Raw genomic sequence first — 23,743 nt, 5'->3', positions numbered from 1 at the left:
AAATTCCAAGGTTGGGAATGGGGAGGAGGGAAGAAAAAATGAAGAAAGGGAGGGAAGAGATAATCACATAGATTAGCCTCACTTACTAAAAATAAGATGTGTGATACTCTGAAAAGCACAGAATTTAACTGCAGAATCCAAATTTCTAAATGGAGTGTGTCTCTCCAGGACATGAGATTTGAGATTTTGCAAAAGAAAATGAATAACAAATATCAAGGATTTCATACTCTATGGCCCATTTTACATTAAATCCACACTATATAGAAAAATTAATCATCTATCCTGACATAAACAGACAAGCATGATAATCTATTTTAATTCAAAAACCAGTACTTAAGCTTTTAATAGGAAATGCATCATGGTTCTGCCCTTCATCCTTCACCTGCCACTTTCTGAAGAAACTCTAGTGTTGGGTGTTGTGTTAAACGGTTACACACTGAAGTGTGATGCTGCATGAATTATATTGAGTGGTAGGGTAAGAACAGAACTACACTTTTGATTCTTGGTGTGGTGGGATTCTATTTCTTTAAGTCACTGCATTACAAAGGACTTTATAATATATTTACACATATATTACATACTTTGTAATGTATTATACATAATATATTTACACAGATTCTACATAAAAATGAATTCAAGAAAAAGGCAAATTAGGCATATGACTAACATAACCATAGATAGGGTTTTTTGCATCCAATTGAACTGAACATTTCCACTCTTACGTGAGAAACTGTTATGTTCATAGTTCCTCACCCCTTCGAGCAGTGGTCTCTGGTGGATCTCAGCATGAGCTAGAAAAGACAAAGGCAAAACAAGTTTTTGGGAACATGGACAAATGTTTTGTTTTCATGAAGTCAATTTGTACAGAATTGAGTATCGTGATATCTCAAGTTTTTATCTTAGAGGGATATATTTAACCCAGGGTTATAAGAATCTTCCAGTAATTGCTTCACTACAGGAAATAGCAGGAAGGTGTAATTGTGGAATATGTTTTTTTCTGAGGCACATATACCTCAGAATATTTGAGAAAGAGAGCATCTTATGTTTGCTGATCACCTTAGCACCTTGCTCTTTTAGATTCCGAGTTGTCTAACTTTGCAACTACGAGGAGAATCTGGGTCCCTATAAGAACTATACAATCTTAGAAGCAAAAGAGACATGCAAAATTAGTAGTGGTGCTCCAAAGCAACTAGCTAAACCAATGGCTTTAAGATATTTTTCAGTGTGATATACTATTAAAATGCATTTTATATCACAACCAGGTATACACTTACATATACATAAGTATATTTGATATGTTTTCTGCAATCATATGTTTCTTTCATTTCTATTATATTTTGTTTAAAATTGTTTGTGATCAATTAAGTTGCTACAATGTCCACTTGTGTATCTCAATATACTGTTTGAAGAGCACTTAGTTTAACTAATGAAGAAAAAAATAGTAGGTTATTTCATATATGTGGGTGTGTATGAAATATAAAGGTGCTCTGACTTGCCTGCATGATATAGACTACTTTCCTATTAAACGTCTATAGATATCGCAGAATAATGACAGGTGACTTCCACCACTTTCTCTGATAACAAGGCCTGGGCTTGGTCACAAAAATTGCAAGGAGAAAAGCTTACTCTCCAAGAAAGGGTGGCTGAAGAGTGATTGGAAAGGACGTTTTTAAAAAATCAAATCAAAGCAAAACAAAAAGCCTGTATCCATGGAATAAATGGCTAGTTTCTTTGAGAAATGGAGGGGAATATCTTATACTGCACATATTGACCAAGGTCAGGAAGGTCAGGAAATCCTGGGTAGTGAAGAGACTGTGCATTGTAAAAAGCCAGCTCTAAGTATGGCAAAAGGCAAGAAGACAGAGAAAGAGAAGAAAAAAACATCCCCCTTTCAGGGGGTTTTAGCAGTGAACAGTTAGAAATGAAATTAATAAGCCAACTATGTTACTATCAAGGAAGAGGTGAGTTCAGAGGAGGAGACAGGAACCATAGTTAGATAAGGCTTTGTAGGGAATAGGAAAAGAAAACAAATGTGGTTTTTCTCTTATTTAAGAAAAAAGTAAGTGAAAATGTACTTTTAACTAAATTAAGACAAGTATTCTCTGAGATAAGTAAGTTTTAAAATAATGGTTTCTTGTTTTTACTTTTTATGTTGTTTTTCTGATTGGGAGACTACTGCATAGTTCCTGAGAATGTAGTATACAAGATATTTTGAGGCGTGCTGCAGCAGCTCACTCCTGTCATTCCAGCACTTTGGGAGGCCGAGGTAGGCAGATCACGAAGTCAGGAGATCGAAACCAGCCTGGCCAACAAAGTGAAATCCCATCTCTACTAAAAATACAAAAATTAGCCCAGCATGGTGGTGCACACCTTTAGTCCCAGCTACTCAGAAGGCTGAGGCAGGAGAATCGCTTGAACCCGGGAAGTGGAGGTTGCGGTGAATCAAGATCTCAGCACTACACTCCAGCTTGGGCAACAGAGCAAGACTCCTTCTCAAAAAAAAAAAAAAGATATTTTGGATTTTGGGCTCCACAACTAAAAATTAACAGTGCCAAATTCAAATGTGTTCAAGTTATGTGAAAGAGTGAAAACTCTAGAATGAATACTCTATTAAGGACACCAAAGGATCCGAATGCTTTCATCTTAAAGAAATGAGTGTTCAAGGGAGATGAAGTCTCCCCAGGTATAAAGTAGAAAAGGCCAACACATTTTTGTGGTTTGAAAGAGGCACATGCAAATCAAAGAAGACATCATGCTTCATGGTGGTGGGAATGGAAGATTGTTGATACAATCTCAAACTCTGGGACTCGGAGTCTAAGTTTTGGTGAAGAAAACTTGGAAGATTCAAGACCAATATGCATTTTGCCTTTCTCATGAAATTATCTCCTTAAGGTTTGCTGTGTTAAGGGAGACAAAACATGCAGGATGTCTTAGAACTACAATCCATTTATACAAGAATTTTCCAAGAAATTTCAGCTTTCATGCCAACACAGATGGGTTGGTACTGGCCTCCTGCGCTATACTGACATATATTATAAGGCTTGCTGACAATGTCAGTGATAAGTACAGTAAAGGGAAGAGAAGTTCTTTAAGCTTGATTTTTTTTTTTTTGGTCCCTTCTTTAGCTCATAATTTTGAGACATTAGAAGCAATGCGTTTATCTTCTAAAGCAAAAAGGACAGAAATAAAACACACGTCAGTATTTAATTAAATTTTTCATAGTATTTCTAGCTACTCAAACAAAATATGTCAACAATTTTGAAAATCTAAATTTGAACTTAACCCTTGAGTCAAAAAAAAAAAAAAAAGCTTTAAGTCAGGCTTAAGATACAATATTGTGCTAAGTGGGGTTTCTTTGCAAATTCCATGAGCTGTTCCAGATTTTTAGTAATTTAAATAGTAGTCTAGATCTAATCCATTTGTTTGCCAAATAGTTCATGCTAAGATCTGAGAAAATTGCATTCAGAGTATAATAGTAAATACAGTTGAGTATTTAGTGGGTAGCCTTGCAGACAGAAGCCTGCCCTCTTCCTGGTATCAATTATAATTAACTAGTAGAAAAGAATTTTTTTTTTAAATTTGAAAATGATAGAATAATAAGCACATGATACCTACAATTGTAAATAGTTTTTTTAAAGCATGATTTCAAGTAAAGTTGATTAATAATGGGTTCTTAAATCATATATGTTCTATTTAGCTTGATCTTGAGAGAGGCTCATTTGCAGCATAACTCTTAGGCAGGGTAAAGATGAAAATGTCTAAGTGCATACTATGCACTATTAGGAGGATTCATGAATATACTTTTAAAAGAGATTTTTAGTTTATAAGTGAACTCTAATTTAAGAGACCCAGTTAGTAATTTCTGATTAATTACAGTAAAATGTATAGGAATCATAAATTACTGAGTTTTCTCTGAATATTTGTATTTTAAGAAACTGAAACACCATGTGAGAAAATACTATTGTACTATGTTTGCAATTAATTTGTTTTTATATCTGGGTGGCAAACTCCATGAGGGCAAAAACCTGTTTATCATGTTTGTCATTGAATCTTTTGGGTCTAGGAAAGGACATAATAAATTTTAAACAGTTGTTTGTAGAGTAAATGCACGAATGTCCCTGTTAGAATGTAAAGCAAAGACAAACAACTAAAAGAAACCATTCCTATGTTAGCAATACCTAAATATCTTCTAGATCACAGGCAATAATCTTTAATTTTAAGTCTGTTGAAAATGAAACACTGGCAAATTCTTAATTTTTAAAGATCGCATTAGCTATAGCATCACTAGGCTATACTTTTTGTGCTAGAAATATAAGCTTAATTAATATATATATTTCTTATGGATCAAAGGTACAATGTATTATGTTTAAGATCTCTGATTTTGAAGTAGTCACATCCAGCTTCAAATACTCATTTACCTCTGTAAAATATCTCTTTTGTGATCTAGGACAAACTATATAATCTCTGTAACCTCTATTTTCTCATCTGTAAAATGAAAATAAGGTATTTATCTCACAGAATGATTGAGAATGTAAAATAAAACTGTTATGTGTGCCATATATATATATATATATATATACACACACACACACACACACACACATACACACACACATATATATAATCATATATACATAATACACACATACACACACATATGTAGTGAGTAGAGAGCAGACATTGATAAGCAATAGAGAGTAGCTATGATTCATGTGATAAGAAAATTCAATTTACTAACAGATTGTATAAACAGGTTTATTTTAAAAATTAAAGTTTTTTTTTTCTATTCTGGTATGCAGCTTTTAAGAATTTGTTTATAAAATTTGTTTGTAAAAAAAGTAAGTGGATTTTCTAGTGAACTGAATTATTTGGAATTTTTTGGTAAAGGCTTTCCTAATTTAGTGACAAAGAATTTATACATGTATTAAAAGGGATCTGGTGTCCATAGGAAATTGAGTTTGAAATGTTAGATTCTATAAAATATATAAAATTATTTAGAAACGACTCTTTATTATATCTGAAATTGTGATGTCAATGGGAAAATAGAAACCCCTGTATAAATCAAAATATATACATTTTTCAGGACATGAGTAACTACTTTAGGGTAAGAGGCCCCAAGGTTTTTAGTAGATACAGCCTTAGTTTTCTGACATATAAGTGAAGATAACAATACCTATGGGCTCTCCCTCTTTCTCTCTCTTTCTTCCCCACTCACTGATAGATATGTACACATTAAAAAAACAGATTAAATAGAGTTTGACATAGCATTCAGTACAGTAGTTGGCACATTACTGTCAATGACAATAATGAGTTTGATAATAATGGTCATCCCAAATGTGTTTAGTCAATTGACACTAAAAAAAGTATCAGATTCCAGAGAAAAACACTGTTGTAAATACCATAAGGAAGGAACAACTACATTAAGAAATATCCTTGATTGTATTATCTTCAGAGGCTCATTTTAAGATGATGAGGTCAGTTTTTCTGCAAAATTAAACTGAAAAATATGACATCCTGCCTTAGATTCTCAAAGTGCTGGGATTACAGGCATGAGCCACGATGCCTCTAGTTTCATTTCATAATGTAAATGAACACATAAGAAATGGAGCTTATTCTATAGCAAATTTCCTGTAAGTGAAGATCTGAGGTAATAAAACCTGAAGAAGCACTTTGCCTTTTCTTATCCTGATAAATACACTAGATATTGTGAACCATTTTTGGAGAGATAGACTCTCAGTCTGGAATTTGTTGGAAATGTACTAACACCTGGGTTTTTTCCAATTGAAAAGCTTTGACTTGAATTACACTTCACAGTTTATTTCCTTGTCATGGTGGGACTCATGACAGGTGAGACCTTAGTAGGCTAAGGTGTATGAATTAATCTACTTTGTGGCTTTGAGCAGAGGAAGAAAATTGAAGTATACCTCCAATAACTGATGACATCCATTACATGTCTGCTGACATTTTGAGACTGATGCAGGGCATGGGAGAATTACAATGACACTGTTTTCTTTCATCATTCAGCAACAACAAAAAATATCTACAGACTTCCCTTAGTGCAGCAAAGTTTTTTTCCCTCTATAATATACATGTTAACAGCATCAAAACTTCCATTTTTTGTAAACTCATTTGGGAAATTGCAAAAGCAATTGAGGTTTTTGAAGTGATGAAATGTTTCTTTGCCAAGCAAAGTTTCAACTGTAAGAAAAGAGTATGCCATCTGTGATTTTGGCAACAAATTTGGTTTGCCAAGGAAGTCTTCTGTCGTTGTAACCTATGGGTATCAGTGGATATAAAGGATAGTGCCAGCAATACTCAAATCTTTCTTTCTTTTCCACTGCCTTAAAAGTCAAAGATTCAGATATATATATATATACACACACACATAAAATATAATATATATAATGTATATTATATAATATAGCTGATATATATTATATCAGCTATATATATAATATATATTATATGCAAGATATATTATAATAGACATATTATTTACAAGACCTATGGCTTAATAACAGGAAATCTTAGGGAATTCGAATGAAATTCAGATATCAGCTTCACTTTTTTAGAGAAGAAAAATGTCTAGATTGCAAAATAGTTTGGCAATAATGAATTCATCAATTACTTGAATTGTTTAGTAAATACTTGAACCATAAAAATAAAATAAATTTTATTTTATGATCAAGGCCATCCAATCAGTCACCTCAAGTGCTACCTAGGTAGCTGGCTACCTCACCAATCTGCCATTTAGCAATGGAGTATTGATGCCAACAGATAATGGATTTTCCAGTGTTGCAGGAGGCGCTTCTTAGTAGCAAAAGCAGTTGATTTCTCTGCAGTTAAAAACAAGCACATTAGAATAATGTTAAACATATCTGAAGGTGAATTATTCTTAGGTGATTTGAAAGTTGATTTGTGATTTCTCTTCCTTTACTACATCTCAGAGTATTAATGACTTGAAACTTGCTAAAGATGATCTTGTAAGAAAAATGAGATACTCCAGGTCAAATTCCCTTGATGAGTCCTCTAGAATGGATCATTAATGCATGAATATCAATGTCAAACAAAAAACTTTTGACAATTTTTATTTTGTTTGCTAGCTTTGTGAACTATGATGTTATTACTGTTGTCATCAAAATAGAGAAGTTCAAATCAAATAGATGTAAAAAAGGAAATACATTAATTATTTCCAGGGGAAACATCCTACCCCCCAAATGTAACTTCATCTTTAAAGCAAACTATATTGACTTATCAAAAAATATCCATACTTCTAGCAGAATTGAGGTTTTATTTTCATTTTGCTTTACTCATTTACATTTACAAAAATGGGACAAATAGAGGTTCTGATTTCCTGATTTTTATTAAGAAACATTTCATACCATGTGAAGGAAATTAATTTCCAGCTCAATAAAATAAACTGCACATGTATGTTTCCTATGCTTAGAAAACTCATTTTATTCTTTTCCAAATTCATTATTTTATGTACATTTTAAATAAATCATTCATTTCTGAAGAAAGTGTTTCCTAACTGTCCTTATACAGGCAAATGTGCCTATTCTATCTTCTCACATGACCACATACCAGCCCGCTCAGAGCACTTACCATATGTGCAAGTTTACATATTTGAGTGATTTCATTAAGCTAATGTCTCTTCCATTGGCCTGCATCTTCCAGGAGAGCAGAAGCTCTGCATGTTTTTGTTTTTTTTCTATTATTACTATTATTATTATTATTTATTGTATTTGGGCTCTGGGATACATGTGCACATCCTGCATCCTGCAGGATTGTTGCATAGGCACATACATACCATGGTGGTTTGCTGTCTCCATTCCCCCACCCAGTCGCCTACATCAGACATTTCTCCTGGTATTATTCCTCTCCATCCTCCCCGCCCTTCATCGTTGTCCCTCCCATTCCCTCCCCTTCACCCCCCCACCTAGCCGTGTCAATGTTGTTCCCTTCCCTGCACCCAAGTGATCTCATTGTTCACCCACCTATGAGTGAAAACATGTGGTGTTTGGTTTTCTGCTCTCGTGTCAGTTTGCTGAGAATGATGGTTTCTAGATTCATCCATGTCTCTATGAAGGACATGAACTCATCATTTTTTATGACTGCATAGTATTCCATGGTGTATATGTGCCACATTTTCTTTGTCCAGTCTACCATTGATGGGTATTTGGGTTGGTTACACATCTTTGCTATTGTAAACAGCACCACAATGAACATATGTGTGCATGTGTCTTTATAATAGAATAATTTATAACCCTTTGGGTATATACCCAGTAATGGGAATTCTGGGTCAAATGGAATTTCTATTTCTAGATTCTTGAGGATCTTCCATAATGGTTGAACTAATTTACACTCCCACCAACAGTGTAAAAGTGTTCCTTTTTCTCCACATCCTCTCCAGCACCTGTTGTTTCCAGATTTTTTAATGATCATCATTCTGACTGGCGTGAGATGGTATCTCAATGTGGTTTTAATTTGCATTTTTCTAATGACCAGCGATGTTGAGCATTTTTTCATATGATTGTTGACCTCATAAATGTCTTCTTTTGAAAAGTGTCTGTTCATGTCCTTCACTCACTTTTGAATGGGTTTGTTTGTTGTTTTCTTGTAAACCTGCTTTAGTTCTTTGTAGATTCTGGATATTAGCCCTTTGCCAGATGGGTAGATTGCAAAATTTTTTTCCCATTCTGTTGGTTGCCGGTTTACTCTAATCATTGTAGGTTTAATTAGATCACATTTGTCTATTTTGGCTTTTGTTGCCATTGTTTTTGGTGTTTTAGTCATGAAGTCCTTGCCTGTGCGTATGTCCTGAATGGTTTTGCCTAGGTTTTCTTCTAGAGTTTTTATGGTGTTAGTTCTTATGTTTAAATCTTTAATCCATCTGGAGTTAATTTTTGTATAAGGTGTAAGGAAGAGTCTAGTTTCAGCTTCCTGCATATGGCTAGCCAGTTTTCCGAACACCATTTATTAAACAGGAAATCTTTTCCCCATTGCTTGTTTTGGTCAGGTTTGTCAAAGATCAGATGGTTGTAAATGTGTGGTCTTGCTTCTGAGGCTTCTGTTCTGTTCCATAGGTCTATATTTCTGTTTTGGTACCAGTACCATGCTGTTTTGATTACTATAGCTTTGTAGTATAGTTTGAAGTCAGGTAGCATGATGCCTCCAGCTTTGTTCTTTTTGCTCAGGATTGTCATAGCTATGTGGGCTCTCTTTTGGTTCCATATGAAGTTCGAAGTGGTTTTTTCCAGTTCTGTGAAGATGGTCAATGGTAGCTTGATGGGGATAGCATTGAATCCATAAATTACTTTTTGCAGTATGGTCATTTTCACAATATTGATTCTTCCTAACCATGAGCATGGAATGATTTTCCATCTGTTTGTCTCCTCTTTTATTTTCTTGAGCAGTGGTTTGTAGTTCTCTTTGAAGAAATCTTTTACATCCTTTGTTAGCTGTATTCCTAGTCATTTTATTCTTTTTGTAGCAACTGTAAATGGAAGTTCACTCATGATTTGGCTCTCTGTTATTCTGTTATTGATGTATAGGAATGCTTGTGATTTCTGCATATTGATTTTGTATCCTGAGACTTTGCTGAAGTTGCTTATCAGTTTAAGGAGGTTTTGGGCTAAGACGATGGGGTCTTCTAAATATATGATCATGTCATCTGCAAATAGAGACAATTTGACTTCTTCCTTTCCTAACTGAATGTCTTTTATTTCTTTTTCTTGCCTAATTGCTCTGGCTAGAACTTCCAATACTATATTGAATAGGAGTGGTGAGAGAGGACATCCTTGTATAGTGCCAGTTTTCATGGGAATGCTTCTAGTTTTTGTCCATTCAGTATGATTTTGGCTGTGGGTTTGTCATAAATAGCTTTTATTATTTTGAGATACATTCCATCAATACCTAGTTTATTGAGAGTTTTTAGCATAAAGGGCTGTTGAATTTTGTCCAACGCCTTCTCTGCATCTATTCAGATAATCATGTGGGTTTTGTCTTTGGTTCTGTTTATGTGGTGGACTACATTTATAGATTTGCGTATATTGAACCAGCCTTGCATCCCGAGGATGAAGCCTACTTGATCATGGTGGATAAACTTTTTGATGTGCTGTTAGATTTGGTTTGCCAGTATTTTTTTGAAGATTTTTGCATCAATGTTCATCATGGATATTGGCCTGTGGTTTTCTTTTTTAGTTGTGTCTCTGCCAAATTTTGGTATCAGGATGATGTTGGTCTCATAGACAGAGCTAGGGAGGATTCCCTCTTTTGGTATTGTTTGGAATAGTTTCAACAGGAATGGTACCAGTTCCTCTTTTTATGTCTGGTGGAATTCGGCTGTGAGCCCATCTGGACCTGGGCTTTTTTTGGTTGGTAGGCTATTAATTGCTGCCTGGAATTCAGACCTTGTTATTGATCTATTCAGGGTTTCAACTTTTTCTTAGCTTAGTCTAGGGAGTGTGCAAGTGTCCAGGAATTTATCCATTTCTTCCAGATTTACTGTTTTATGTGCAGAGTTATTCGTAGTAATCTCTGATGGTGGTTTGTATTTCTGAGGAATCGGTGGTGATCTCCCTTTATTGTTTTTTATTGCATCTATTCCATTCTTCTCTCTTTTCTTTTTTATTAGTCTAGCTAGTGGTCTAGTTTGTTGATCTTTTCAAAAAACCAGCTCCTGTATTTATTGATTTTTTGAAGGATTGTTTGTGTCCCTATCTCCTTCAATTCTGCTCTGATCTTTGTTATTTCTTGTCTTCTGCTTGCTTTTGAGTTTTTTTGTTTTTTTTTTAATCTTGCTCCTCTTGCTCTTTCAATTTTGATGATAGGGTGTTGATTTTAGATATTCCCTTGCTTCTTATGTGGGCATTTATTGCTATCAATTTTTCTCTAGACACTGCTTTAAATGTGTCCCAGTGATTCTGGTACATTGTGTCTTCATTCTCGTTGGCTTTGAAGAACATTTTTACTTCTGCCCTCATTTCACTGTTTATCCATTCATCTTTCAGGAGAAAGTTGTTTAGTTTCCATGTGATTGTGCAGTTTTGAGTGCTTTTCTTAATCCTGAGTTCTAATTTGATTGCACTGTGGTCTGAGAGACTGTTTGTTATGATTTCCATTCATTTGTATTTGCTGAGGAGTGATTTATTTCCAATTATGTGGTCAATTTTGGAGTAAGTGCAATATGTTACTGAGAAGAATGTATATTCTGTGGATTTGGGGTGGAATGTCCTATAAATGTCTATTAGGTCTGCTTGGTCCAGATCTGCTTTCAAATCCTGTATATCTTTGTTGACCCTCTGTCTCCTTGATCTATCCAATATTGTCAGTGGAGTGTTAAAATCTCCCACTACTGTTGTGTGGGAGTCTAAGACTCTTTGTAGGTCATTAAGAACTTGCTTTATGTATCTGGGTGCTCCTGCATAGGGTGCATATATATTTAGGATAGTTAGCTCTTCTTGGTGCATTGATACTTTTACCATTATGTAATCCCATTTTTTGTCTCTTTTGATCTTTGTTGGTTTAAAATCTGTTTAATCAGAGTCTAGGATTGCTACCCCTGCTTTTTTTTTTTTTTTTTTTTCTGTCCGTTTGCTTGGTAAATCTTCTTCCATCCCTTTACTTTAAGTCTATGTTAGTCTTTCCATGTGAGATGGGTCTCCTGAATACAGTACACTGATGGGTCTTGACTTTTTATCCAGTTTGCCAGTCTGCATCTTTTGATTGGGGCATTTAGGCCATTTACATTTAATATTAATATTGTTATGTTTGAATTTGATCCTGCCATTTTGTTACTGGCTGGTTGTTTTGCCCATTAGTTGATGCATTTTCTTCATTGCATTGTTGTTCTTCACCATTTGGTATGTTTTTGCAGTGGCTTGTACTGGTTGTTCCTTTCCCTGTTTAGTACGTCTTTTAGTAGCTCTTGTAAGGCAGATCTTGTAGTGACGAAATCTCTCAGCAATTGCTTGTCTGTAAAGGATTTTATTTCTCCTTTGCTTATGAAGCTTAGTTTGGCCAGATATGAAATTCTGGGTTGAAAGTTCTTTACTTTAAGGATGTCGAATATTGGCACCCACTCTCTTCTAGCTTGTAGAGTTTCTGTTGAGAGATTCGCTGTGAGTCTGATGGTCTTTCCTTTGTGGGTGACTCAATCTTTCTCTCTGGCTGCCCTTAGGATTTTTTCCTTTATTTCAAGCCTGGTGAATCTGACAATTATGTGCCTTGGGGTTGCTCTTCTTGAGGAATACCTTTGTGGTGTTCTCTGTATTTCCTGGATTTGAATGTTGGCCTGCCTTGTTAGGTTAGGGAAGTTCTCTTGGATAGTATCCTGAAGAGTGTTTTCCAACTTGAATTCATTCTCTCTGTCACATTCAGACACGCTGATCAAGTGTAAATTAAGTCTTTTCACATATTCCCATAGTTCCTGGAGGCCTTGTTCATTTTTTTTCACTCCTTTTTCTCTAATCTTGCCTTCTTATTTTATTTCATTTATTTGATCTTCTATCTCTGATATCCTTTCTTCTGCTTGATCGATTCAGCTGTTGAAACTTGTGTATGCCTCGTGAAGTTCTCGTGCTGGGTTTGTCAGCTCCATCAAGTTATTTATGTTCTTTTCTAAGCAGGTTATTCTAGTTAACATTTCATCTAACCCTTTTTCAAGGTTCTTAGTTTCTTTACATTGGGTTAGAACATGGTCTTTTAACTCAGAGAAGTTTTTTATTACCCACCTTCTGAAGCCTGCTTCTGTCAATCAGTCAGATTCATTCTCTGTCTTTTTTTGTTCCCTTGATGGTGAGGAGTTGTGATCCCTGGGAGGAGAAGAGGTGTTCTGGTCTTTGATGGCTTCATCCTTTTTGCACTGTTTTTTCCCCCATTTTCATGGATTTGTCTCCCTTTGATCTTTGAAGTTGGTGATTTCAGGAGTAATCTTAGAGTGGACGTCTTTTCTGTTGAGGTTGGAGCTATATCTTTTTTGCCCTGTAGAGGGCATTGCTGGGCTCTCTTTGATTCAATCAGGTTACTGGGTGGGTGGTCCTTCCTTGGAGTTTGTTTGCAGGTAAGATTGGCCCCGCCTTCCCAATGGCATCTCTCCTTCCCCTCCCTGGATCTTCCTGGTTGGGGTCAAACTGGTGTATTTGCTGCCAAGCTCTCTAGTGAGGGCTTCAGTCTGAGTTCTGTGCGGGTGGGGCCTGCCAGGCCTGATGACCTGTTTCTCTGCTTACAACTCTGCCTCTTTCTGTGGGATGGTCCATCCCAGTGGCCCTAGTCCAAACTTTCACCCAGGTCTGAGCAACAACTTGCGTCGCCCGTGGCTGCACTGCTCAGATTTGCATCAACAACCCACAGCACCCCACAGTCTGGCAGGGCTCTCGTGGAGAATGGGTTGCAGGAGGGATGAGGTAATCACAGGATCCAAATCGGAGCACTGAGGGGGTGAAGTCCTCTAACCCTCCGAGCCGTCTGCACTCTCCAGGTGGGGACACACACCACCCTGTCTTGGTTTGCCCCCCTGTGTGGTTGTCACCCTGCAGTTCCTTCCCTGGGCTATTTTCAGTGCCGTATGAGCCCCACCAAAATGAACCTGGCATTTCATTTGGATTTGTGAAGTCTTCTAGCCCTCTGCATCTCATTCATTGGGAGCTGCATTCCGGTGTTGCCTTCTCTCGACCATCTTGGCCCCTCCCTCATGTTTTTCTTTATTTATTTTGTTTCATTTTATTTTTATTGAGACAAGGTATCCTTCTGTTACCCAGGCTGGAGTGTAGTGGGGTGATCACAGCTCAATGCAGCCTAAAATTCCCTGACTCAAGCAGTCTTCCCACCTCAGCCTCCCTGAGTATTGGGACTATAGGTGTGTGTCACCTCACCTGGCTAATCTTTTAGTAGAGATGAAGTCTCACTATATTGTTCAGACGGGTATTGAACTCCTAGGTTCAAGTGATCCTGCTGCCTCGGCTTCCCAAAGCATCAAGATGACAGACTTGAGCCAATATGCCTGGCCCTTCTTTACCATTGTCTTCCCAGCCCCTAGAGAGGGCCTGCACATGGTAGGAAGTTGTTCAATGTTTGCTAGACAATGAAGACTTGCCAAATTGAAAGATCCTTAAACCAGAGGGAAGAGAGCCATAATTCTGTGGTGTGGAAGACCTTCTATCTGCTAGATAATTGATTTGCTCTGGTTCTGGAGAGTTTTAGAAAAAGAAAAAGAGAGAGAGAGAAGCAATCAGTAGAACTGCAGATTATTTTTGGACTAGATAATTTTGCTAAACTCTTCAAATGAGATCCATTAAAATATTCTTATACTATTTATATCACTTATTGTTTTACTGTTACATATATACACACACATTTATATATAATACATATGATATACACATTTTATTGTTCTACGTAAATTTAAAGACACACATTGTCTTCAGTGCATCAATATTTTTACATGTCTATTCTAAGCACCCTAAGAAAATTGCATGATTAATCTGAAGTGTTCATGCTTGTGACCTGCGCTTCACATGCTTCCATTTCAGTGACTCCTACGAGACATGTCAGTTTCCAGGTATTTACCAGGGGTGACCAAAGTTAGAAAATGTCTCTCTAGTCAATAGAAAAATGTTCATCTTTTCCCTAAGGTATGAATAGTAAACACCTGTTATCTGAGCTTGTTGGCATTAACAGATTTTTCTAAGATATAAACAAATACTTTGCACCATTTAAAAAATTTTGCTTAAACTAAAAGTACAAAGCCACTAATAAATAAAATAATCTGGGAAACATCACTAGCAACTAATTACTTGGATAATTAGGCTCATAAATACATGATTTTTACTGTATTACAATCAGTAAGTAATTTTCTCAGCTATGCTTTTACAATATGTTCAAGATGTTCACTTGTTGGGAGAACTGTAATGAATCAGATAGGACCTGGAAACATACCACAATGTGCAATGGCACCCTGCTCCTTGCATAAGAGTCTACGCAACCTGTTTAATCTGAATGTTAAGGTAACTCCCACATTCATAAACACCCACTTCACCCTGATTTGACTTAAATACAGCTGTTGTTAAGAGCAACCTCCGATCATTGCTGACTCTTATAGAGGTTTAACCATGCAAGTACAGTGCTGAGATGAGGAATTCAAGTGACATTTAAGGTCTACTTAATTCCTAATAATAGAAAATACACCTCAAGGAGAAAGCATGGAGATATAAGAAGAAATAATTGTTTCTCTCTGCTCATCATCATACTTGATTCACTATTACTTTCAATGGTTTCAACAGTGTGGAATTCTCAACTTTTGTTTCTTGATGATTGTTCTGGTCACATTGAGTATATATATTAAGTCTGAGAAGCCATTCAGGCACCAGTCTCTAATGGCAGAATATATCTTTGATTAGGCATAGCAAAGAATGTGATGGTTCTGATGAACCCATCTATGCTCGTCTTACAAGCTCCTATTCTTAATAAATTTCTATTTATTTAATAAATTCACCATTTGAAATAAATATAAAAATGTGATAACATCTTAAAAACTACATATATTTCCACATATATGGATGAATATGTAATTCAGTGTAAATCAGAATAAAATACAGCTCTCAACAATGTAATATTCAAATTGTCTAGCATCTCCCATAAAATTGTTATGTCAAGAAGCACAAGAAATATGAGCCAGCTATTGCTACATATAAAGGATATATATGTGTGTGTGTGTGTGTGTGTGTGTACGTGTGTGTGTACATATATGTTTCTAAATATATACATGGATATGAAGGAAAAGTTGAACAGAATGAAGAGTTGAGTAGAAGTTATGAAGTAGAACTGAATTGAATTTCCAAAGCTGAAACATTCAATACTCTAAGTGTTAAATTCACTGAATTTGATTAAAAGTAGTTTAGAGACTTCAGAGAAAACAACTGAGAATTTGATGAACTTATATTGAATCAATACAAATTAAGACAGAAAAAAAATGGAGACTGATCATACATTTGTTAACATCAAGGCAACTGTGAACTTGACAGAATTTGACAAGTCCTTACGTGCAAAAAGAAAGAAAGAATTTCATGATAAGCTCAACTGTAGTTTTAGTCCACACATTTTTTTTCATTTTAGTACTTTAGAGGTTGTTTTGTATACACTGTAAATGATAAAAATGAGATATATATCATAATATGAAGAACGATAATTTGAGGGGTGTTACATAATAGACAATATTCTCAATTCATAAATGTTTTAAGATGATTATGAAGGCATTGCAAATTTTCTTCTTATTGCCTAACCAGGGATAATACTTCAATCCATATAGTCAGTTGCCCAAACATCACTTTAACAATTCCTGATCAAGTTTGTTGATTCTGTTCCTTAAATTCTGTTCATTCTGTCTCTACAAACTATGCTGTCTGAATTTCCTTAAAAATTGCTCAAGTTGGTCTTCCTGATTTAGCCTTGTGCTTCTAAAATCCATTCCCCACGATGTTGATGGGCTTGATCTTTGTAAACTTGTTTGATAATGTAAACCTCATGTAAATGCATTCAGTGTCTCCCCATTAATCCAAATATAAAGCATGTGGTTTTCTCTTTTTTTAAAATTTTGCCATAATTTATAATGTCCTGTAACATCTAGCCTCTAATTACCTCTTCAGCATCATCTCCTGTAAATTTTCTCCTCGCACTTAAAAAAAAAAAAGATAATATTGATAGTGAGTCATAAGCAAAAACTTATGGCTGTAATACTTTAGGATAAAATCAGTCAGATTCTGAGAGTAGACTCTCTGCTTCTAGTTTATACAAGTAAGAATTCACACAAAGAATTTATTGCTGAAAATCTTGCAATATCGTGTATAAAACTGGTTTGATAAAAGTGGTGTTTGTACAGCAAAACGCAAACAAAATGGCTGGTGCAGTGGCTTATGCTTGTAATATTAGCACTTTGGAAGTTCAAGGTGGGACAATCACTCGAGGACAGAAATCCTAGACCAGCCTGGGCAACACGGTGAGATCCCTGACACTACAAAAATACATGAAATCTAGCTGGGCATGGTGGCTCATGACAGCGCTCCCAGCCACTCAGGAGGCTGAGGTAGGAGCTTTGCTTGGACCCAGGAGGTCCAGGCTGCAGTGAGCTATGTTCATGACACTGCAGTATAGTCTGGGTGACAGAGCAAGAGCGAGGCTCTGTCTCAAAACTAAACTAAACTAAACTAAACTAAACTAAACTAAACTAAAATATGTCATGTTACCTAACAGAATTATTAGGTCTCTACTTATATCTATTCGAGGTATTTTCATCTGTTTTACAATATGGGCCTTATTTTCTGGTTGTAATTGTAAAGAAGAACTCTGAGAAAGTTACGTGGTAGCCAGCTGAAATTGTAATGTATATTGTAATCAAGTTTGGGAATTTTTTAAATATCCTCTGAATTGAAATTTTAGAGAATTCTTCCCATTCAAGGACATGTTTTGAGTTTAAAATGAGATTTTTTTCTCTTATTTAAAAAAGATCTATACTGCTATGAAGTTTAGAAGGAGCTAATTTTTTTTTGTTTGGGGAGAGTTAAATCATATATTTTCATCTTTTCTTCCACTATCAGATCATAGAATGACCTACAAGTAAAAAATGTCAGAGACAGGTACAGTTGAAATCGTGATTAACATACAAATAAATCTGTAATGACAATGATATTATTCTGCTTATGTTAGTTTTTAATATAAAGGTTTTCATTTTGCTTTGATATTCATTGACATATACTGTTTTGCATTTGTAAAATAATTTAGTTTTGAGAAAATCACATATTTTCTATGTCCAGAGACATGATAAAACCATTTTGTAAGTCAATAATTACATCTTTCAACATAGGATATAATTGATTTTAGTCTCTTTTCCAACCTCGAAATTGGCTCATCTGTATAGAGAATATTGAAAGAAAAGATTTGGTTACAATTGTTATTTAACTCTTAGTCTTCCTATGAAAATATACTAGGCAATTTTTAAGATCAGAGTTGTTGTCTTTCATTATATTTTTAAGACCTAGCACATATGAAATGCTAATAAATGCTTGTTGAAGTCATAAATAAGATTAAATGCATCTGTATTTTATGCTTATTTGATAATTATGAATGTTTGGTATCTGAAATGTAGTATCCTAGGCATTGGGACAGATACAACTGTAGAAGGGGTATAAGTTTGTATTAAATAAATTCTCTACTTTCCAATTTAATTAGAATGCTGGCATGTATACAAATTGGGTCTTCATCTCTGAGTGGGTTCTTTGATTTGTCATTTAAATTTGTATAAACTGTAGCGTTATCTTCTCAAATCTCTTTAGTTCTAATAATGCTTTATTTGAACAATTTTTGTAGTATTTGTCATTTTTTATTCTGTATTAGAAATATTTACAAGACCTTTATTCTATACCAGACTGCAAACACAAAAGTAAGGTTAGAGCCATGTTGATTGACAATCAATACTTTCAGAGTCCTTAGGAAAAGGAAGAAGTTCAGAATATATTTAGTAAAATTATGAATGATAAAACTACTCTGTCAGGCAGTATATAATGATGCATATGAGTGATCCAGTATAATTTAGAGAAGGTATATATCATTTCCAATTGGAGATACTTCTTTATTCAATAAACATTTACTTATTATCACTATGTGCCAACTAATGGGTCCTGATCATATAGAAGTGAATAGATTGAAATATTCTCTGACCTTGTGGAAATAAACTTATTTTATAACTTTAAAAAACAAATGTGAATGAAGAAAAATGTGACAAAGAAATCACAGGGATTGTGAGTAAAGTTCGTTGTGATAAAGGAAGTGAAGAAGTAAGGGTCTACTAGGGTTTTCCTTTACAGAGAAGAAAAGAGCAGAACTTCCCAGGAATTAAGGGTATATGTGTGAAGGTAGATTTTGAAGGGACTGGATCAAGGGCAAATGAGAGCAAAGTGATGAAATCAGAAAAATGTGGGGTGTGTTTGGCAGCCCTTGAGTAGACCAAGAATAAGAAGGGATTTTAATGAGATCAAAAGGGTCAAACTCTAGAGGAGTGTCAAATGTTTTAAATCTTAGCTTTATCCTGCAGTAGGGTAGGAATTGGAATAATTGGGGGGTGGGTAGCAGATACTGGTAACACAAGCAAATATTGATGAAAAGAGTCAAACTCTGAAAAATATTTGAAAAGATTTATTCTCTGCCAAATATGAGTGACCAACGGCCTGTGACACAATTTTAGGAGACACTAAGAACATGTGCCCAAAGTGGTCACGCCAGAAGGGTGGTTGAGACAACTGGAGGGGGTATTGCTTCCAGATCACAGGCAGATTCAAACATTTTCTGATTGCAATTGGTTGAAAAATTTAATCTAAAGACCTAAAATCAATAGAAGGGAACATCTAAGTTAAGATAAGCCATTGTGAAGACCAAGGTTCTTATTATTCAGAGGGAGCCTCCCGATAGCAGGCTGAAGAGAAACTGGATTATAAATGTTTCTTATGAGACTGAAAGAATCTGTTCTACTAGCCTTAAACTCTTTGTGTAATGTTAATGCTGGTCAGCTGTGCCTGAATTCCAATGGGAGGATGGTATAATGAGGCAGGTCCAAACCCATCTTCTTCTTATGGTCTCAACTAGCTTTTCAGGTTAACTTTGTAATGCCCTTCACCAAGGGGAGGGTCCATCAGTAGGTTGGGGGCTTATAATTTTATTTTTAATTTATGCAAAGAAGCATATATATGGCTACAGAAGGGATGTGGGATGGAGAAAGGAAAGAAGAAGAGAGGACACAGAACAGGAAAATTGAGAACTAAAGATATGTGTTAAAGCACGGCAATTGGTCAGTAGTAAGCCTGAACCAAGTTGAGGAGGACTTTGGAATTACTTTCTTTAAATGGTAAAAACTCTATACCTCTTCTTCATAAGAGCTCTAAAAGGCAAGGTAAAGGTAAAAATTCTATAGATCTCTTCTTAAGGTCTGATTTCTGAAGTCCTAAAATGATAACTGCTCTTTTGGAATCTTGTAATTAAGCCCCAATTTTGAGAAATTCTTGTAGGAGTTTCACTCTATGTATATTTTTTAAATCATAAAGCCTAATAAAGCTCTCATCACTTTAACACCAAATGTCTTCTGAAACTCATAGAAATGAAAAAAGTTGAAGCAAGTTAAAGGCCAAAGGCATTCGAAGAAACAAACTATATTAAAATAGAAGAGGCCTGGGCACAGTGGCTCACGTGTGTAATCCTAGCATTTTGGAAGGCCAAGACAGGCAGATCACTTGAGGTCAGGAGTTTGAGATGTGCCTGGCCAACATGGTCCAATCCCATTGCTACTAAATATATGAAACAACAACAACAAAAAATTAGCTGGGCATGGTGGTGGGAGCCAGTAATCCCACCTACTTGAGAGGCTGAGGCAGGAGAATTGCTTGAACTAGGGAGGCAGAGGTTGCAGTGAGCCAAGATCGTGCCACTGCAATCCAGCATGGGCAACAGCATAAGGCTGTGTCTCAAAATGAATGAATGAATGAATGAATAAGTAAATAAATAATAAAATAAAATAGAGGAAGTCCAAGCATTCTGGTCATCTTGAAATTCCCAGTTCTAGTGTTTAAAAGGAACATGCACAAATATTCATCTAGAGCTACATATATTTTGACCACTATTGCACTTTCATACACGCAAATGCTCATACTTTAGGAAAGGTCTTCTTGTCAACTTACTTCTTATTAACCTAGACAAAACATAAGCCAATTTTTTTTTTATACATGAGCAATATGGAAGACTTAATTTCTATAGCTCTCTAAAGGGCTGAAAACAAACATGTAGGAAAAGTTTATTTCTACTATGAGCAATACAATCTGTCTCTTTTAAACAAAAGAACATGTCACTTGTTATACAGTAGAAAATTAAATTTTGACTACTTTACTGTTCCATGATCAGTGCTACTTTTGTAACTATTTCTCCTGAAGACCCATGAGTATCTGAAAAAGGTATTCAAGTTTTCCCCAGAGTCTAATGAAAATAATTTGTTAATGGAAGTTTCGTTTGATCTGTATTCAAAGGCAAAGAAGGGCATAAATGATTAGCATTTGAATGTGAGATGTAAGCGAGTTTCCTTTAAACAGTAATGCTCTCATAATATAAACAAAAGGCATGATAAATACTTTTGTCAAATCCATAAAAGAAACAATAGGACACTGCCTTCCCTCATAAAGGATGTACAAGGATGAGGAAGAAGCCTTGGCAGATCATTTGTACATTACTTATTGCTATGGGCCTACCTCACCCTTTTTAGTATTGCGCTGTAAACAACTGAAGAGGCTTCAACATTATGATCAATAGTAGTTCTGCTATTGCAAGTTCCATGTTTGTTGAATATAACACTTTAGGCTTGTGTTACCTGAAATAAACGGATACCATGAAGGCATTAGGGTTGAGATACTATTCAAAAATATATATCTTTGGAAAAATATTTTTAGAGTAAAAAAAATAAATAAATAAAGTAAATAAAATTTCTAAGAATACATAGAAGCATAATGTAGATATTTTCTTGTGTTTTTTAGCACCTTCAGTATTGTTCACCAGACTTAACTGCTATTAACAGTTTCTCATTAAATAAAATATGAAACATAAAGAAATTATTAACATTACATAAAATAACACCATGCATATGCAAAGCATTTTGTGATTTACTAATAACTTTTATATACTTTTAAAATTTTTGTACAACTTTGTATAGAGGATGAAATAGATTAAGAAAAGAAAGTGGCAAATTACATCGCTTAGCTAATAATTATGGGGTAGAAGTTTGATATACATCTGCTGTCTTTAAGACTACTATCCAATACAAGTGGACATGCTTATGCAATCTTCAGAGGACATCATTATTCAGTGGAAGAAAACAAGATAATAAAGATTCCTAAAAGCCAGTTGATAATGAAATTAATTTTAGAAAAGCAATCTTATGGTATCATAGGAGATAAACATCATTAATACAATGTGAAGAAAGGGCAATATAGCAAAGAGGAAAATTGAAGAATGTGTCCTATGTTGTTAAACTAAGTACTTAAACAAATGAACAATTAAACTCAAGTTAATATTGGACTTTTGCCCTCAGAATAAGAAATGGTCCATTGCAACTGATAATCCATTTGCAAACATTACACATTATATTAGATGTGCCTGGAATTTCTACTTGTGAGTTTTCAAGAGCAACTCTTTATAGAATACAGGTTTTAGAAGATGCTGAAAAAAATAAAATAAAAATAGAAATTCCATTTGACCCAGCAATCTCATTACTGGGTATATACCCAAAGGATTATACATTGTTCTATTATAAAGACACATGCACACATATGTTCATTGCAGCACTGTTTACAATAGCAAAGACCTGGAACCGCCCAAATGCCCATCAATGATAGACTGGACAAAGAAAATGTGGCACATATACACCATGGAATACTATGCAGGCACAAAAAAACTATGAATTCATGTCCTTTGTAGGGACATGGATGAATCTGGAAACCATCATTCTCAGCAAACTAACACAAGAACAGAAAACCAAACACTGCATGTTCTCACTCATAGGCAGGCATTGAACCATGAGAACACATGGGCACAGGGAAGGGAACATCACACACTGGGGTCTGTTGGGGGTTGGGGGCTAGAGGAGGGATAGCAGGGTTGGGGAGGTTGGGGAGGTATAACACTGGGAGAAATGCCTAAAGTAGGTGACGGGGGATGGAGACAGCAAACCACCATGACATGTGTGTACCTATGCAACAATCCTGCAAGATCTGCACATGTACCCCAGAACGTAAAGTACAATAAAAAAATAAAATATAATATAATAAAACTCAAAACCTTAGGATTACACAAACTTGGGATAAGCAGTATAGCATATCTTTTGTCCCATCTCTTTGGGCATCCCAATAGACAGAAAGATATTAAAAGCTCAGTGGATTCTTACAGAAAAGAAACCTATTTAATGTTGTTTATACTAGGTTTTCTCAAATTTATTTGACCGTTGGTCCCATTATTGAATTTACACTATTAAGTTCACTGGACACTTTTAGAAAATGCGTCTACTTATATGTAGAAAAATTGGGACTGGAAGTATAACAAGTCAGTTAAAGAACACTGTCCATCACATGTCATTTTACACTATTCTTGTTATTGATTTTGTAGACAAAGGAAAAAACATCTGTGGACATTTTGTTGAGAACTCTCACAATTAATTCTTAAACATTAACATACTCAAGAAAACCTGATCTGGGGAAGACATTTTTAACTTTTTATTGTACCTACTCTTTGAATTCTTTCAATCTACATGGATACAGTCAATCAATTAAATAATGAATCAGCACACATTTTCTTTGTTTACAATTAATTCGCAGGACTGACGTGGAATCTGCCTCACAACACTTGCAATTTAATTGAGGTGGCTAGGGCATGGATACACTGGCAAATTATAAAACTGTGAAATGTTAAATATACATTATAGGAAATGCCACAAGTCAGGAAGGATTAATTACTGAGTGTTATACTGTGAGTTCAGAAGCAGTGAGATCACAGTGGGCTGATTGTGACCTGGGATGGGATGAGGTTTCTGAGATTCATATATGCTAAAGCATATATTTATGGCTAAGTTCAGGCACAGTTTGAAAAATGGCAGAATGCTAAAAAGCAAGCAACTATACGTACACATTTGCATTTTTGAATTAGAAAAGACATTTACTGGTAAGAA

The sequence above is a fragment of the Sapajus apella genome, unplaced genomic scaffold (assembly GCF_009761245.1).
Source record: "Sapajus apella isolate SASKATOON/1434 unplaced genomic scaffold, GSC_monkey_1.0 scaffold79, whole genome shotgun sequence".
NCBI lineage: Eukaryota > Metazoa > Chordata > Mammalia > Primates > Cebidae > Sapajus > Sapajus apella.
This window is presented reverse-complemented; position numbering follows the sequence as displayed.